This window comes from Peromyscus californicus, unplaced genomic scaffold (genome assembly GCF_007827085.1).
Source record: "Peromyscus californicus insignis strain IS unplaced genomic scaffold, ASM782708v3 Scaffold_24__1_contigs__length_46423439, whole genome shotgun sequence".
NCBI lineage: Eukaryota > Metazoa > Chordata > Mammalia > Rodentia > Cricetidae > Peromyscus > Peromyscus californicus.
The window spans coordinates 26,345,287-26,365,358 of NW_026294535.1; the positions used below are offsets into that span (position 1 = coordinate 26,345,287).

The 20,072-nt window shown below is 37.2% G+C and overlaps 1 protein-coding gene across 4 annotated transcripts in view; it reads right to left on the bottom strand.

Moving 5' to 3' along the window:
• The window catches only part of Syt1 (synaptotagmin 1), a 517,902-nt gene that overhangs the window by 410,819 nt on the left and 87,011 nt on the right, over positions 1-20,072 (bottom strand). For all 4 annotated transcript variants that reach the window (XM_052753299.1, XM_052753300.1, XM_052753297.1 and 1 more), the window contains exon 2: positions 4,156-4,257. The gene's annotated coding sequence lies outside the window, so the exon portion shown is untranslated. The remainder of the gene's footprint in view (positions 1-4,155; positions 4,258-20,072) is intronic.

Consider the following 20,072-nt stretch of genomic DNA (forward strand, 5'->3'; position numbering starts at 1 on the left):
TGTAAACAAATATTCCACAACATCAAATAGTAAAATAAAATATAGAAATTAAAACAATAGAACAAAATATTATTTGTGTCCTAATATGTCAATTATAAATTATAAAATTTGCATAGATCCTAATACACAGTACATATTCACTAAATATTTAATAAATCAACTGAATAGCTATGTGGATAAAGGCAAGAACTGGTGAATTTTGTTTACTTGACACTTTATTTACTTCTTGAAAGACACAAAGTATCAAATCTCTTTTACAAATGGAGATCATACAGCCTGAGCTGTGTACTGAGCAATTCTGAGGAACAGCATCAGTAGAAACTCAAGGACTGAGGGGTTCTCTCTTTACTGGGTCCACTGAGACCCACCAAATCAGTGTTTGTGCTCACCATGTCTCCTTACCTGAGTTCTAAATGGATGTGGTACTGCTATAGTAAGGTTCTCAAAAAGAACTGATTTCTATTTTCCCAAGTTACAGACATAACCTTTAATGGACATTAGTATTTTTGACACAGGACTCACAAAGTATCCCATGCTGGTCTTGGGTTCCTTTCAACCCTTCTGCCTGAGATGCTTGAGTGCTGGAATCCCAGGGATGAGGAACAATTCCCAGTTTCATCTTTTCTATTTACCAGCCTGATATCAATACTATCTTGTACTGCTTGGGCCTTTTTGCCTTTCCTCCAATAGCTCTATCAACATCTCAACTCTCCATCTCCTTTTTCTCTGCTCAGAAGAACATAGTTCCTGCCCAAATCCCACATTTTAGAAAATTCCTGCATTTTAGAAAAATAGCTTATATCCCTTTTCAGTCTTGAGTCTAGTTATAATCAAACCTGCTTTCCTTTGGTATTGATATCTAGAGCAAGTAAGTAATTTGAAAGCATTTTGTTTAATTGGTATAATCTTAGGAATCAGGAAACATTGTTTTCTACTGCTCTTCACTTCAAGTATTACAAATCATAAAATTTTAGTATAATTTTGTCAATTTAAAAAATGAATCAATGCGTCAAACATGATTTATAGCATTGTTTTTTATGTAGAATATGTTTTGGATTTCAGATATTTAATTTATGAATAAAACTCAGAAAACAACACACGTGAAGTTAGTACCTGTTTTTTCTCTACAGGCAGTCTTGAAGGGAGCTGACAAAAGCCCTTTCTTTTCCTCACTCTTCTCTCCCCTTCTTTTCTTCCCTCTTGATTTATCAAGGATGCTCCTGGATTTGGAAAACAATTTAACCCACTCCTATCTTTTAAAGACACGATCATTTTACAATGTCAGCCTGCAAAAGTAAAATTGTGGCCCTTTTTTTTCTTTTTTAGACCCTTGCCTCAGTGGGCTCACCATGGAGGAGGCAAGCATTAATATCATGGGTCAAATATTCGTCAAATAGTCTCTGTTGTTTTCTTGCTAGTGTCAGTGGTGACTTTTGCTTTCTGCCATGTGCCCAAGGTAATCACAGCATTTTGTATTCTCACAGTTCAGAAGACAGTGCTCTGTCCCCTCACTCTCATCTACGTGTATACTTACTTTAGAGCTTGGCATACTAAGTTGGAAAGCATTATCTAACTTGTTTGCACTAAAACTAAAACAATGAGAAAATTCGGCAGACAAGAATGACTACTCGTGAAGAAATCGAGAACGTCAGTCTCAATGATTTACATAATCTTACCAGTGTTGCATCCTTTCAGACACCCACAGGAATTGTCCCGGTTGGATCAATTAAAAGCACACGTTGGAATTCTTGAAGAAACAGTGCTTATTGGACTTTTGTTCAGTGGGATCATGTCATAACAAAAGGTTATGTTATGTTTATGTTATAAAGAACATGTTAACATATAAGCTAACTACTTAGAAAGATTACTAAGGATATGGAGTCAAAGACAATAATGATTGTACAGATGACAAATTGAATGTTTATTCACTATGGTAAAGATCATTGACTAGAAGGTTTGAAATCAACGTGAATGCCTTTGGCTTCATTAATTAAAAACAAATACAGAATTTTTAATTTCTAAATATTCATTTATAAGTAAAAGGTAAATAAGTTAAGCCACCTATATTGTTTAGTGTAGTCTCAGGAAATGCATGTATAAGTCTCTGTGTCATTATTTCAGAATGCAAGTACAAGAAAATTGAAATCCAAACTTAATTTCAGCATTTCTATTTTCTTTGTCAATGACAGATGCATAGTTTCACTGTGATTTCCTACCAGCTGTTTTCTTGCTCTTACACAGTACTCATTGAATATATAGCAATAACCAGATATGTATAATTGAGCAGTGAATCTATTGTCCATTCCCAAAGATTCTGATCCATGCTGGTGGCCTGATTTTAGGCTACCTGTTGAGATGTTTCCAAAATATTTGTAGACAGAAGATAGCTAAAGACATCAAAGTAGAAGACAATCAAACAGAAATATGTTAAGCTCTATATGGTAAGAATCTCCCTATGATGGCGGGCAGCTCTTATTATGAAATGCTTGGAGCTTCTGTTACACATCAGCACTGTTGCAGTTATTTCATAGAAAATGAAGGTGCTATTTACAACAGGTACGAGCAGTTTTAGGACCACTCTTTTAATAACCCATGTGAAGAAATTCTGATCATTCAGAAAAGCACAGTTCAACAATAACACCTGTGGTCCTACACAGTGGCATCTTCCTATAAGGAAGACAGAAAGTTCTAGAACTGAAATAGTTCATCCCTAAAGCCCAAACCTTTTGTTATGACATGATCCCACTGAACAAAAAAAATCACAGTTCTTATATACTCATTTTTTTTTTTTACTTAAAAAGTTTCATTGTTTTTGCTTTGAGAAACAACCTCACTCAGTGGTCCAAGACAACCTTGAACTCATAGCTATCCCATTGCCTCAGCCTTCTGAGTGCTAGGATTATAGACATGGGCCACATACCAGTCTTGTATAATTCCTAGTATGGATATAAGTAGTATGAAATAAAGATACAAAGATCATTTTTTTCATAATAACAATATTTCCCCTACATAGAGTGACAGTAATGACAGAGGCAATGCTTTAGGAATCCTAAACATCAGGAACACAGAAGTCCAAATAAAAATCTGTGAGTCACCAACTTACTCCAAAGGATTGTGTGTATGCCTAGTAAAAGTGTGTTCGAAATGTCTTAGTGCAAAGGAGTAATTTGATTGGTTAATGAAGAGTCTAAGAGTGATAATTGAATTTGATGGCATTCATTAGATAAGACATTCAAGCAGCTACTTTACAACCCCATTATGCACTCGAACACATGTAATCGTTACAACGTGATACATTCACCTCGTTGCTGGATTAGGCACTGACCGAAAGGAAGAGACATGCTGTGGCCCCAGAAAACATTCCTCTGAAACAAATTTTGCTTACACCTCCTGCCCCCTGACCCAGTATTCTAGCTAAAATATCATCTGTGTCGCAGGCCCCCAAAGCACAGAGGCAGATGCCGTGACATATTCTTTCAGAATGCAAGGCTGCTCAAGATCATCTGTAGATAATGAACCGTGACAGCTTTGGAATTGACAAAGTCCAAACTAACTGGGGGAAACATCCAAAGTGCTATCTAAGTACCCCACTAATAAAACTAGCACTTCAGACACATTAAAAAAAAGTCACAATTCTAGAATGCATGACAAATAATAATGTCCCTTTAATATAAGAAAGAAATTTAAAGAGACACAGTTTGTGATGGCCAATCTCCACTGTCCACTTGATTGAATTTAGGGTTCCTTCAGAGACTGGTGCCACACCCCTCTCTGTGTTTGTGAGGATTAACTGAACAGAGGAAGACCTACCATGGATGTGGATCAGGACTGAATAAAAGGGGGCTAAGGAGAAAGGTAGCCCCCTTTATCTGCTTCCTGGCCAGCATGCTGTGGAGTGAACTTTTCTACTACACCCTGCTTACCACTAAAGACTGAATAGTGCACAAAATAGCATAAAAAAGGCCATCTGTGCAAAACATGACTGCGTCCTACCATAAATTATTTAATATGAGTGACTCTATGAACACAATAAGAAAAGTAACTAATACAGTTTCATTATCTCCACAAATGCCTCCACCACATCTTGGTAAGGACGGGACACACATTGTTAATCAGCAAAACCTATCAAAACCATCATTTTTTTCCCCTGAATACCTTAATGAGATGGTCCAGTGGAGATTTCAGGATGGCAAGGGCAGAGTCTTCCGATCTGAATGCAGGTGTTGGTTGTTCAAGTGCTCACTGGCTCTAGTTTTCCTTGAGAGAGAAAACAGAGAGAGAGAGAGAATCCATGAACATGCTGGCTTGCAATTCTGCACATGCTTTTACTATTGACTGGATATAGACTTCTGCTTACACAGCCCATTCATTATTCAGTCGCGACTCCAGCTTCCTCGATTCCTACTTGTGCTGGGTGCTCCAGGCTAAGAACCAATAGGTATGACTCATGCTGACATTAAAAATCTCCAACCAAACAGTCAAGCAAACAAACAAAAACCTAGAAGAATAGATGTCTCAGAAGAGCAACTTGGTTTTTAGAGGCAACTTTTTTATATTCCTTCAGATCTATGCTGTTCAATGGCATGGGTCCACAGAGGAGAAACAGCCTCCGCTGCCACAGAAGGTCCCCAGTGGAATTACCAGCAACAGGGAATTATCTCCAAGCAGTTCACATTTTGTTTTGCTAACAAGCCTCCATGTTAGGATAGTGGAGAGCTGTCCTTTTCTGGCAATGTTCCCCCACCTTTTTTAGAATTATTGAAAAGCAAACCGAGTCTATTCTGATTTGTGCACCTCTTTTGTGAGCCACAGCAGCTGCAGCAGAGTTAATAAAAAGGGAAGACATTGCTATTTACCCAGGGAAGATATTGAAATGCTGTGTGTTGTACATAAGCATCTGATTGGTAAAGATGCTGTGTCGAGTATTCCAGAGGCTCAATTCTTGCTTCCTGTCCTTAGTCACTGTCTTCCTCAGCTCCTTTAATCATGTATTTTCTCTCTTTTCTTACACCTTCCCTTTCTGTTCCCTTAATGTATTTCCTGTTGCACTTACCTTTTCTAGTTGACATAAAGATAAAAACAACTGGACCTCCTGTTTCTACATACCAAACCTACACTCTTATATTTAAGATGTAACGCACTAAGTATGGACTCCACCCTAAATTGGAATTAAGGTTGTGCATGGACATCATGTTGAACACCATAAATGCATGTGGCTTGCCATTTGTCAATGAAAATGAATAAGTTAATTTCAAAAGATGAATTGGTGTGCTGATATCAAGCAGACAATGCTACTCTATTTACAGTTTGGTTTTCAACTCTCTGGAGGAAGCTTACATGGCAACACCCTGTTATTTGAGAATTCAAGTTTTCCTACAATATCCTAAGTGAATGTGTAATTCCCTGCAGCTTTCGCCACAGTCCACATACAATTTAATAATCTATCTGCAGTTGTTAAGTGACACTATTTACCAACTGATGGACCAGGATAACCCTGGCGTACACCCATGTGACAATGTGATAGTTTTCTGGGTTTGAGAAAATGAAAGCCCTTGATTTAAAAGAACTGATGCTACATGAGAGTTTGCTTGTTGAGTGAGTTTCCTGGCTATAACAGAACAATGTTAGTTGTCTCTTACTCAGGCTATCTCTACCTACTAATTTAAAATCTGTAATCTATTCAGTGAAATTTGGCTACTTTTGCCTTGCATTTTTTGGGGCAGGAAGTTCTTAGAGACTAAAAAGAGAAAAGACAGACACTCTCTTCTTTAAAAATAAAATCAGGCATATAGAAATAAAAATTACAAATTGCCAAGAGGCTCAATGCATATATCGGATATGCCAAGGCACACATAGAATGTTTTTTCACTCTCAAGGATAATTATAGGTGCTCACTGTGAATGAAGTATAAGAGGTTATCACTGACATAGGTAAAGATGGGTGTATGTGTATTCTTCAGCATATTACCAGGCATGAGGTAATCAAACACTACATTTCTGAGCTATTACAACCTGGGATTGTTTGATAGTTACACAATTGTAACTTTTCACAACTGGATTATTTTTTCAACAGTGATTTCCAGCACAAAGTAGCTTTTCCCACCAGCAAACATCTATAATGTTTCTCTTATGACTTTGACTTTGTGTCTCAAAACTATTGCTTCCTCAGAAAAGAGGGTCACCAGCATCAGCATCTCCACAACAAGGAAAAATATATGAGTAAGCAAAGCATATGCGTTCTGGGAGCCAAACCGTAGAGATTAAAAGCCATCTGTCATTGGGAATGTGGGGCTACTCACAAGCCACGGACTTCCAGCAGTCTCCAGTAAAGACAGTGGTAGCACAGTGTTCAATACACATACTAGACTAGAAGAATTGTTTGCAAAGTCACATGGTTGAAGAAAATTTCCAGCCCTGGCCAGAAACAGCTTTGCCATGAGCTGCCTAAAACAACATGCTATCAACTGAAGACATTTTCCATAGAAATCCACTCTTCATTTCTCTTAGAAACAGTTTGCTGAAGGCCGAGGCTTTGCCAGACAGAGTCCAAAGTATGGAGAGGATAGCATATGTTGCCTCCATCTCAATGACACTATAGGATGATTGGCAGACTGTCACAAGAATGAGATGCCTTTTAATTTATCAATTGTTTTCACCTATTTCAAAGATGTATTATAAATTTTGTTGGATTAGAAATGGATTCCTTTAATAGTCCAAGAATCTTAAATAACCTGAGGGAATGTACTTAAGACACATTTTCTCTCCAAGAAAAACTGCCCAAATGACTTCCTCAGGATGCCTTTAATTTTGATATGTGTTCAATTTTCCCTAGTAATTATTTTATTTTGGCATTCAAACAGCATATTTCCTTATGGCAGTGTTATACTTTCTCGATTTTTGGTTGATCTCAACCTGCTTTCTCTGTCCCATTTCCCTCCCACCAACCCGGCCTAAACCCTTGTGTCCCTAGGTTTCCCCTTTCACACTCACAGCACATGTATTCTACATCCTCCCTGCAATTTTCCCTCAAGGCCTCTTTTTATTCCCTGTCCTAGAGGTCCCTTTCCAGTTTGCTGACATCTATACTCACTCCACATAAAGACACATATGAAAATGTTAGAAGCTAAGGTCTGCATACGAGAGAGAACGTGCAGTGTTCATAGCCTGGGTTACATCACTGTACGTACTTCCCAGTTCTGTCCGTTTTCTTGAAAATTGCATAATTTCCTATTACCTTGTGGCAGAAGAGCATTCCGTTGTGTAGCACCTTTTCATTATCTATCATCAGCTGATGGGCAACTAGATTGAGTCTACTTCCTTCCTGTTGTCAGTAGATCAAAAATGAGCAAATATCTCTGTAGTAGTAAAGAGAGACCTTTATGCCCAGGAGTCAGGGAGCTCAGCATCACAGAGTATTATTATTTTGGGAAAACCTCTACACTGATTTCCATAATGGCTGTACCCATTTACTCTTTCACTGAAGTGAGTAAGAGTTCTTCACTTTTTACGTCCTCCCCAGCATTTGCTTTTATTTGTTTTCTTGATGGCAGCCTTTAAGACTGGTGTAGGATAGACTCCCAAAATAGATTTAGTTTGCATTAGCCTGATGGTTGATGATGTTGAATAGCTTAAAAATATCTATTGGCTGATAGGGTGCCTTCTTTTGAAAACGGTGTGTTAGACTGGTTTGCTTTCTTGTTTAGTTTTTGTCCTTTGTATACGCTAGATGTACAGTTGACAAACTTCTCTCTCATTCTATAGGTTGTTTCTTCACTCAGTTAACTATTCCCTTTGTTGTTCAGGAGCTTTGTAATTTCGTGGGGTCCCATTTGTCTATGGTTGGCCTAATAGTGTAATTTTTAAAAGGCTAATTTGAATAGTACTTTAGTATAGAAAATTAACTTTACAGAAGTCAATGTAGGGTAAAGGATTCAATGAACCTCCGAAATGCAAATAGCAATAATTGGTTTAGGATGCCTGACCTCATGCATTTGACCTCATGGATAAGCAAGTCACAGACAATAGATTGGTCAATTACCCAAGACATGAACATTTAAAAATAATCATACTTGATTTTCCCCCCAAATGCTCTATATTTGCATGAGAGGAATCTTGTCTACAACAGGCAAAGGAAAAATGAAGGGGAGAAAGAGGTAAAGCTGAACTTTTATTTCTTTTTTTCTAGCTGAAAAAATAATTTAAGATTTGATGTTTTTCTAATTGTATTAGAAACCTAGAAAGGAAAAACAAACGAACAAACAAACAAGCAAAAAAGTCAAAAGGACACCCAATAAACCAACCAAACAAAAGCCTCAGGAATTATCCATTTTCTGCCATTACCTCCTTTATGGACAATAACTCCAAGTCTGTAATGGACTTGTAAAAGACTATAACTCCAAATACAGCTTGCCAAACTGCTTGTGTTTATATACTTATTTATAGACTCAACAAAGTTTCCTAATGTTGCCCCTTGAAAAGATGATCGTAAGTGGAAACTCAGATACCCAAATGTACAGCTGGTTGGTGGTATAACTGAACGATGAGCCCTATTTCTTAGCTTTCAACCTAGTGACAGACACCCTTGTCATACAGACTACACATTGCCCCCACTACTACACACAGGCTACATCAAACCAGCATTACATATTACCTCTACCTAAAAATTCAGATTTTTAAAGTAACAAAGATACTTAGAAAGTTTTGGTTCATTAAAACTAAGGTGTTTTTGTCTTTTTAACACTAATGCTTGGGAAAAAAAAATCTTTTATAACTGTTTTCTTTGTGAGATGAAAAGCACAAGGGTATTTCATATAATTTTTCATTGTACAATTATAAGATAAAAGTGAATTTGAAAAGGTTGTCTCTCTTGCCTGATTGAGTCCATGAAAAAAAAATCATCTGCTTTTGTATTTTTTTGAATTCTAAAATCTTAACACATACTATGCTGTGAATTGCTAAAAATTGGTTTTGTTCACTTGATTAGCTTACTTTTGCTTTTCCTTTGTTAGCAAGGACTAATGAATGTGGTTTTTCTTTTGTGAATTCGTTTTAAAGTTTGATTCCAAATATTTCAAAAGAGGCTTAGACCTTTTTGTAGAATATATTTATTTAGGAAAGAATGGTCTAGATTTTTTTGCTGAAACCACTGGTTGTGAGGGAGCGACACATGCTAAGCCGCAGCTCTGTGGAGTCACAGTGGCATCATCACTGTGAGAATGTAGGTAAACTGAGCCAAAGCATATGCAACAGAGCTGGGAAAAAGCATATAAGCATACAAGCTGATTCTTCCTCTCGACCCCCCCCCCCCCCCCCCATGGTCGGAACTAAAGTCCTAGTAATTAGTTTCATGCCACCAACTTTAAGATCTAGCCACAGTCTCATTTGAATAAGCAAAGAGATGTGAAGTTCACTCCCCACAACAATCAACCCTTTAAGCTCAGAACTGCAGCAGACCCAGGGACAGCAGTGAATAGAAAAGGAGAAGAGAATGAACAGCCTTTCCTAGAGGTGAGAACGCAGCACCATCAAAGCTCAAACCTGCAGCATCCTGACACAAGATTTTCCTCGGATCCAAATGATTTTAAAGGGTGCCTGTTAAACTTTACAGTAAAAAAACCATACTGTTTACGTCATGTAGGCTTTTAAATAGTGTGATATGATATATACTGAAATATATATTACTATTTATTTTACCATAGATTTAAGTTAAGGAACTAGGGGTCAAAGTCCAGAAGGGAAAGCCCTTTTGAGTGATATTCAAATCTTTTGAGAGCTTTGTTCATCCTCACTAATGGGTTGCTAAACGCTGTTAGTCTTTGGTTGCCATGGAATTCTTTCTTTTTTTCATTTTAAAAGTACAACATGAGAACTTGAATTTAATCCAATCTTTGATTTTTTTTTCACATCAAAAACTATATTAAATCATTTTTCCAATGTAACTGTTCTGGACATTGAATGAATTAATCCAATTCAACATAGATATTCACATAAAAAGAAAAACAAACCTACAAAATGTTAACCAAAATACAAAAAGGCAGAGTGCACCTATAGTGAATCTATGTTGGTTGAATGGCTGAGTATTATTTTCAAGTAAATAAATTAAAGTTTTTTTATATTAATAAGTAATCACAAAGAAACTATGTTGGAGATAGTGGTAGTTAGGCCACCATATATAGTTTTACAATTTATGTAAGGGGCTTTAATCCAAGAAAAAAAAGTCATCATGTTAATGGAAACAAATATAAAATTACAGTCATTTTCAAAGTTTACTATCATACAACTGTCTATTTTGTATAGACTATTTTGCTCACTCTAAGCTTATACTTTTCACAGTAAGCCTCAGAAGCTAAGGAAGAAAACTGGACACAGTAAGTACCAAAAGAACAAGAAAACTGCTGTTCATACAGATTGAGTAATGACAGAGACCTTCTCACTCCCATTTCCATAAGCTACCCACTTCTTTTGGAATCCTCATATTCCTTAGGTAATAACAAAGGAAGGGAAAGAATGAGCCTCACTCTTAATTGGGCAAATGCATATTTACACGTTTCTCCCATCAAATGTAAAAAGCCATAATTTATTCCAACAAGTTAGATTTCCCCATTAGATTTTTAGTTAATTGATTGTACTGGATAAAAGAAAGACTAGGAAATGGACTTCTACCTGTTTGGGTGGGAGCTCCACCTCAACCCCTGGCACCCTGGCACCCTGGCACCCTGGCATCACCATACCCAAAGAGTCTGCAATGTTTGGGTGGGAGCTCCACCTCACACAGCTCCTCCCCAAACCCACCCCTTCAAAGCCCGCCAAACACAGCTCCTCCCCCAGAGAGGCTCAGGATAACTCCCACTGCGGATATATAAGCAGCATCCCTGAAAATAGACTTGTGGTTCTTCTAATCTTGTCCCCTTCTCCTCTATGCGGTACCGGGGAATTGCCTGGGAGTGCTTTACCCATTAAACCTGGGCTTTTCTTAACTTGGTCTGATTCGGTTTGTTGCGACGGTGGAGAGGCCTTCAGGAGGCCTAATACTTATCACTACCCTCTAAAGTTACGTCATACTTCTGAAAGCATTATGAAGAGACCCTTCACTTGTTTGTAGTGCTGGCTTTGGAGACAGGGCTTCCCACATGCTAGGTAAGCAGCGTGCATTTCCCAAAGAGGTACTCAAACTATTGAAGCTAGAATTTTATAGTGTTTATAATTAAGCCCAATTAATAACAGATAAAATTTTAGAACATTATATAAAACGAACAAATGTTAAATGGCTTTCATTATTTCCATGTTCTTCTAGAATATGTACTGATAAACTAATGCAATGTTTTCTTTAAGACCTCTTATTCTTTAGGCATAAGAAACATGGCAAATCATATTAATATACTACTATAAAAGCATATATCGCCGGGCGGTGGTGGCGCACGCCTTTAATCCCAGCACTCGGGAGGCAGAGCCAGGCGGATCTCTGTGAGTTCGAGGCCAGCCTGGGCTACCAAGTGAGTCCCAGGAAAGTCGCAAAGCTACACAGAGAAACACTGTCTCGAAAAACCAAAAAAAAAAAAAAAAAAAAAAAAAAGCATATATCTATTTAGTAAAAAGCATTGTACTTAATTTTTTTGTATAAAGAGATCAATTCATATTAAACTCAGCATCTTCTTTGAGAATCTAATCTGTTTAATTATCTAATAATATCTTTGATCTGTAAACCACAGATTTCTGGGACATTGCTAAATTCATTAACAATGATCATGTACAACAGTGGTTCTCAACCTTCCTATGCTACATCTCTTTAATACAGTTCCTTACATTGTGGACACTCCACAACTATAATTTTACTACAGTTATGAATCATAATGCAAATATCTGTGTTTTCTGGTGGTCTTGGGTGATCCCTGTGAAAGGGTTGTTTGACCCCAACGTTGAGAAATGCTGATGTACTAGTTCTTACTTTCCTATGAGGAAGATAATACAATTTTCACTGGACAATTAAGGAGAGTGGGAAGCAAGTGATTATGTAACATGCTCACGGTGATACTATGAGACAGAAGTTGAGCTCAGACTGGATTTCTGTCTGCCTTCAGGCTCATGACCATAACACATCTTTATATGAATGAAAGACAGTTGCTCCTGGCTAAGTCAACAGAGGAGATGGAATGAACAAAGTAGACTATAACTATTTGTTTTAATCCTGGTAAGGACTTTTATACTTCCTCTTCAGATTCTAAATGCCTAAGACTAGAGACAACTCCCTCACCTTCTGTCTTTTCTTCCTTACTTGGTCATCCAATATTCACTTTAAACAGTCTCCTGGCCATTTTACAATGGGTGAATAATGTAAATCCAAAAGACAGGTACTTTCGCTATGAATATCAGATCGATTCATCTTTGCTCCTTCTTTTTGTCTGTAACCAGTCACAGTTCTGCTAATGATTTCTCCTATGTCTGCAAAAGACACATTTGCTCTCCATTTCCACTCTTAATGTTGAGAACACTGACTCAAATCTTTATCACTTTATACTTAGAGACTGAGATAAATTCTGGAATAACTTGCTGCATCTGATCCATGCTAAACACCAATATAAAGTTAATTTTCCCAACACACTTGATTAGAAAGCCATTTCCATTATTAAGAAAGATGCTGGCAGAAAGAGCAATAGATATCGACTCCTAGCATATAATTCAGACATATTCTCCTTGAAGACAATCTTGATTCTCTAGCAAGGCATTTTCCATGATGTATGTGGCAGAAACACAAAGCTAAAAATGCAAAACTGATGAATTATGTCACTTGCTCACTTAAAATATTCAAGCTTTGATTAGGACATCTGGACCCATTTAATGACATTTTATTTTCTGGGCACTATTGGCTCTTCCAGTTCCACCTGTTCACACTTTTGTCAAGTTTTACACTATAGTCAAATCAACACCTAGAATAAGTCAGTCTATTTCTTCTAGCCTAACTTGTTGTTCTTATCAAATGCCTGACACCATACAGTGTTTTGTATCATTCTCCATCCTCCCAAATTGCTTTAGCTACGTTGACCTGCTGGGGATGCTGTGAATGTGTTGTTCTGATTGACTGATAAATAAAATGCTGATTGGCCAGTAGCCAGACAGGAAGTATAGTGTAGGCTGGATAAGGAGAGAACAGAATTCTTCGAAGTGGAAGACTGAGTCAGGAGACGCTGCCAGCCGCTGCCATGAGAAACAGATATTAAGATACCAGTAAGCCACAAGCCACGTGGGAACTTATAGATTAATAAAAATGGGTTAATTTAAGATATAAGAACTAGATAGCAAGAAGCCTACCACGGCCATACAGTTTATAAGTAATATAAGCTTCTGAGTGATTATTTTATAAGTGGGCTGCAGGACTGCGGGGGATTGGTGGGATCCAGAGAGAAACTCTCCAGCTACATTGACCCCTCCTCCAGCTCAACATACTTTGTTCCTCTTCTCATTCCAAACACTTTGTCTTATTTCATGGTCTTTTCCTGGACATTGGCAGTATATTGTCTTAGTTTATCCTAGTCTTTCTTCAAAAGTCATTTTTGTATAGGAACATTCTCTTTCATCCCAGTAATCTTACTTTGTGTATATTTTCTTTATAATGTCAACATATGACATTATAGATGACATTTGCTTCTTTAACGTTTGCTTCTTCACTAATTTTTCTCCCCTGAAAACAATGCATGAAAGTAGAAAAGTCTGTTTTATTCACTCACCGAATACCACAACTTAGACTCTATCCCATACAAGTTCTCTCTAAATATGTTTTCACACTGCAGCTTAACTATTATGTCTGCTAAAAACAAAAACAAAAACAACAATGTTAAATATGACACTGTTAAGAAGCCCCTCAAGTCCTGCTTAGGTATTCTCTTGAGTTAAAGGACCCCATTCAGCTGGGCAGTGGTAGCGCATGCCTTTAATCCCAGCATTCAGGAGACAGAGCCAGGTAGATCTCTGTGAGTTCGAGGCCAGTCTGGTCTACAGAGTGAGTTCCAGGACAGGCACCAAAACTACACAGAGAAATTCTGTCTCGAAAAACCAAAAAAAAAAAAAAAAAATAGGGACCCCATTATACACCTGGCACAGGGAACGTGTATAAAGACATAAGGACCACAGTTTGACAGAGGTCTACATATTACCAGACCTTTCAGATCTAGTTCCTTCTCAGAATTCAGAGGGAATGAAGAGGATCATTCTTTATATCTTATAAATGGGGGAGTAGGGGTGTCTGTGAAATTTAGAGAGATGGTTAAGTGGTTAAGAGTACACAATAATCTTGCAGAAGACTAGAGTTTGGTTCTCAGCATCATGGCTGTGGTTCACAACCTCTTGTAACTCTAGCTACAAGGGATCTGGCACCCTCTTTCAAACATGATGAGCACTGTGCATGCACACATATACATACATGTGTCTATATAAACACACGCGCGCACACACACACACACACACACACACACACACACACACACACACACACACAAATTGTACCAGGAACATTGTTTCACAAATCAGTTTTAAATAAAATGATGTAGAACAGACATTTCTTTGCACTATATTTCTGTTTCCTTGACCATTGCTCACAAAATGGCCTGCTCCTTTTGAAATTTCAATCCCTCCCTCCCTCTCTCCTTTCATCCTCCCTCCCTCTTTCCTTTCTTGAGGTAATTATAGGGTTAATATGGTGTACAGGTCATTGTGAAAATAAAACGTTACATATGCTGGATACACTGTTTCTATTCTCAGGAAATAATCTATAGCCCAAATGAGGATGAGGCTCTCTGGACACATGGTTAAGGGTCTTTCTTTTTTCCTCATTTTTGTTCCTTTGAGTAAACAAGTATGCTCAATGTCTTAAAAATTAAGCCAAATATTAATTTCACCTTACCTACTCATTGAACCACATATTCATTTTTCTCTTCCTTAAAACGAGTCTTTGAAAATATGTTTTTATAATTTAATTATTTGTGTCTACAAAATCTTCAGCAATCTTGCTTCCCTATCCCATTCCATGATATCAGCATCAACCTTCTGAGTATGAAACCTACTCCTTATTCTCAGATTGGAACACTTCCACATGGTAAAATTGTTGGATGCCTTTCTGCTCCACTTAAATCTTTGCTTATGTGTCAGTGTGTGCTCTTTGGGGGATTTCCCAGATCTGTATTTTGTTTCTTTTTATTATTTTTTTTCTTATACCACATCTGTATTTGACTCCCCAGTTCTTGATCTTTAGTCCTGCTCTGTTCCCATAACTTTCTATGTCCCTCTAATGGTTTCAGATATTACTGCACACCAATAATCTCAACACTGTCTCTTTAGGACTGGTGTTTTTGCTGCACCTCTGACCCAAATTTCCAAGTGATGATGAACTACTCATGGATTTCTTCTCAAATGAAGAGTTGCGTACTTACCCCAGAGCATTATCTAATTTTGTGTGTTCTATCTCAGGATCTGATAAGAAATGAGAATCGACCTTTGACCTCTCCCAATTTTCACTGGCAAATCTGATTAAGTGTCACGAATTATTGATGTTTTCCATGAAATGACCCCGAGAGTTTTCCCTCTACACCATCAGCTCGCTAAGTAATTCAGGTCTGTATGCGCTTTGGTTTTGTGACTGATATCTTGCCTTTAATATCCTGCCACTTCAATGCCAGCTCTGCATTGCTCTGCCCTCTAGCCTTGCACTCTTTAGGCTAACAGAGCCTTTTCTATCACTATTAAAGCACTCACTTTATCCTTGAAACTACTGCACTGGATTGTATACATGTCAACTTTTGCTATCAGGTTATTAATTCCTCAAGGGCACAAATGATATCTTAGTCTTTCTCATAGCTCCCACACTGTTACCATGGACACAGTATGAACCCAATACATATTTGTTAAATTGAGTAAAAGATACGTGAGAAAAGACCATTCAGCAAATGTATCATGCTGCACTAGGCTGGGTGAGATGCCACTCTTTGTTCTGACACAGGAAAATTAAAGAACACTGTTATATTTAATGCTTTACATGCAAATATTAGCTAAGATTATATTTATTGCCCTTATTATTTTTTTTGAGCAAGGAATTATTCAATAACATACTGGAAAAGTTAAGACAATTTGAAACCATATACTGATTTCATATGTAGGTAAAAAAATTCAGTGATGATTACAGCTAAGTTTGATCTTCATGAATATTAACTTGTGCTTTATATGAGGGTGAAGAACACACAAAGAAATACTTTCTTAAATATCATATCACATACCAGAGTGGGGAATTAATCCACCTTTATGAATTTGAGGATTCTGGGTTCAGACTAAAGCTCTGTAAGTGCACACAAGACTTACCTTGTCAGTATGCTTTTATTCTTAGTGATCTGACATAAGTTATATGATAGATACATGCAACACATACCCTGCCAAAGCCAAAAAGTTGAAATAAGAGAAAACTAATTATTATGCAAAATAAATCAAGATGGAAGACAGACCACAAAACTGGAGATTTAGAGAGATTTAGTTTTGACTGCAGTTTTACAACTAGATCAGACATATTGAAATTACTGCTAAACCACTGAGTCTTTCATCATTAAAATTATGGTACCAGTGCTTGCTTTACAGTTACAGGGATTAAATGACATGGAGTATGATGAATGACTGAGGTGTGTAATTGTTCATCCAACAAGACATACAACAGACATGGTCAAAAGCTGTGAATTCTGAGTTAAAATAGCATTCACTATTTCATTTACTTCAGAATATTTGTTGATGACCTAATTGGTTCTAGGCAATGTCATATCTTTAATAATACTCTATCACATGATGCTTAAGAGACATAGCAACAAAATGATTCAAGAATTTGCTAGGGTCTTTTTTTTAATGACTCTTCAAATGGCCCCTAGTTTTAGCTGTCCAGCAGAATTCCCTGCCTCTTCCGATTCCTTCCCTCTCCCTGTTTGGTCCTCCTGTTCCAGCCCCAAACCATCCATCTGTTTCTATCTATCCCAATTCCCCTCCCTAGGGTGATCCAATCCTCCCCTTTACTCTATACCTAACTTTGTGGTTATATGTTGTGAGATCGATGGTAAGTCCCTGAGCTCCACTAATCTTCCATTTCTCACCAGTGAAAACCCTCAAGAAGTATCTCCTATAAAGAATAGCTGACAACACTTAAAGAGGTTAAGCAAGAGAAATAGTAAAGGTAGAATTGTCGGAAGAAATGTATTTGATTGAACTTTAACACGGATTATTTGAAATATCAACCTTTAAATCGAGTAGGTCTATCTAGTAGGAAGTTAAAATAGAGGATTAGACTGTGTGCTCTCAGACACCCTGGGTTCTGTGTCATGAGTTTAATATTCTCCACCCTCATGTCCACAATATCAGCCTAACCAGGATATGTAAGCATTTGCTAAAGAAAATGGTATTTCTTCAAGGCTTAGACATCTTACAAAATTCAATTCTTACTTTTTCATGAATTACAAATATTGTTTTTAAGATGATATGGTACAAAAGGAGATGGACACAGAAGGTAAAAGCTTGATTTAATATTAAAAGTAATTTACATCTTAAAATAAAATTAAGAGTAATTTCTCTTTATTAGATTGAGTCATCTGCCTGCTTAGTGTGCATAAATTATGTCAGTGTGCTCAGTAACAATTAAATCTTGTTATTTATGGTAATATTCCAGGCTTGTGCATAACTCTATATTCTTCACATTCAGTTGCTCACAGCTAGCATGTTCTACATAGAGAGAAGGATGGCAGGGCTTAGGCTTCTTCCTTTGTTATACTCCAGAAATAGGAGAAAACAGATATCTTTTCTATGAAGTAAATTCACAATTCCATTGTCTAAAAATACCCAGGCTATGGTGAGATGACATCAGGACTATTGCAGGAGACTAATGCCATAACGCTTCCATATACATTTTTATTTTAAGGAATTTTTTTTTTATCTTGTACTAGAGATATAGCTCAGTGAGCACAGGTGCTTTCCAAGCAAGCCTAAAAATCCAAGTTTAATTCCCAGGACCCACATGGTAGCAGGAGTAAATTAACTCCTGTAAGTTGTCCTTTGAATTCTACACATGCAGTATGGCACATAAACATACATGTGGATGTGTATGTGTACACACACACTCACACTGGTGCACACACACACTCACAAACACACACTCACACATAAATGTGTACACACTAAATAGATAAATGTGAAAAATTAAATGAAAAACTATTTCTTATCTCTGTATGTTTTGTTTTGTTTTACACAGGTTTCTCTGTGTAGCCCTGACCTTCCTAGAACTCTCTCTGTAGACCAGGCTGGCTTGGAACTCAGAAATCTGCCTACCTCTGCTTCCTGAGTGCTGAGATTAAAGTTGTGTGCCACCACTGCTAATATTCTGCAGAGTTCATCTAGTAAAACCATTTTCAATGGTACATACAGTATACTCTTTATGGTTATATCCATTCAATAAAGGTGTGGTGTGCACTCAATTCCATTCCAGTTGAGTAATCTTTGAATCATATATATAAATATTCCAAAATTCTAAAAACAGAATGTATACCATCCTATAGCCAGTATACCAACCCTAAAGCTAAAAATAATATAATAAATAATTTCTTTTTTTCTGTTAACTATCAACTTTTCAAATTTGAGGTAGATGAATAGATGATGAATTAGACAAGGAAAATGTTTATTCTCTCTGATGTTTCTTAGAAAATACATGTTCAATTAATTATTTATATAATAGTGTAACACTTTTTTTTTTCTTACAGGCTCTGTTTGAGATTTAGGTTACAATTGAAACCTTAGTCGGGTGGAGCTTGGAGGGTATGTTTCCAGGAAAACTTAGTGTGAACAGAGGTTCCAAAGGCAATGAGCAGGGTGACCAGAGGAGCTGAAGCATAGAGAACCATCAGGAATATTGATTCCTAAAGCTGGGAGGAGGGATTTATCCCAAGCACTGCATGACATTGGAGGGTTTGGCTCATTCTCCTTACACTTTAGAAAATTATTAAAAGCTAAATACGAGCCCAACATATTAGCATCATTTTCACCTATTCATCTGCCAGGTTATTTCTACAATTCAGATATTGGCAATAATGTTGCCATGAATGAGAGCATGCTGATAACTTTTGAAGATCTTAGTTTCAATCATTGTCTGCAAAAAAAAAAAAATCAGAAGTGATACTTCTGGATCACCTGATAATTGTAATTTTTGAGGCATTTCTATGTAGCTTTTAAGGATAACTGCTCTACTGTCCATTCTCACCAATAGCATGGAGGTGTTCTATTTGCCACACCTTCCCCAACACGTGCTGTCACTTGTCTCTTTGGAACTAGCCATTCTTAGTGGGAATCACACCATACATAATTGTAGCTTTGATTTGCCTTTCCCTGATGATCGGGGATGTTCAGTAATTTTTCGCATACTTGGCAGTTTACACGTCACTTTTAGAGAAATACCTGTGGAGGATTTTCGGACAGTTTTCAATCAGGTTAATACTTGTTTTACAATTGATTTCCAGAAGTTTCTCATCTATTTCGGAAAATAACTCTTCATTATCCATAGTTTGCACGTATTTTCTCCCATTTTTCATTATTTCCTTGGTGGTGCACAGATAATTTAGTTTGATCGTACTGCCATTTTAATCTAGTTTTTTGCTTTTGCTGCTTCTGTGTTATTTTCACATCCACGGAACCGTTAAAGGGGCCAACATCACATGTCTCCTTGTTTCTTCTCAGAATACAGATAAACCGATGCAAAAAGTATGGCGTGTGCTTGGGCTGGAATATTATTCAGCTTTAAAAAACACGGAAGACCCAAAATAAACATAACGCAGAGAATATGTACAAACATTCTGCTAAGTGAAATAAATTAGTCATAGAAGGATAAAATCAGTAGGGATCCCATTTATAGGAGACAACAGTGTCAAGCTCATAGTAAACCAACTAGAAAGGCTGGAAGGATGGGAATGAGAAATTTGCCTGAATGTATGGAGGATTTATGAGTGCCTATGGTCTACAATATTGTTTAAAATCCTTAAAAATCATTGGGAGAGGATCGGGGGCATAATTCAGTGG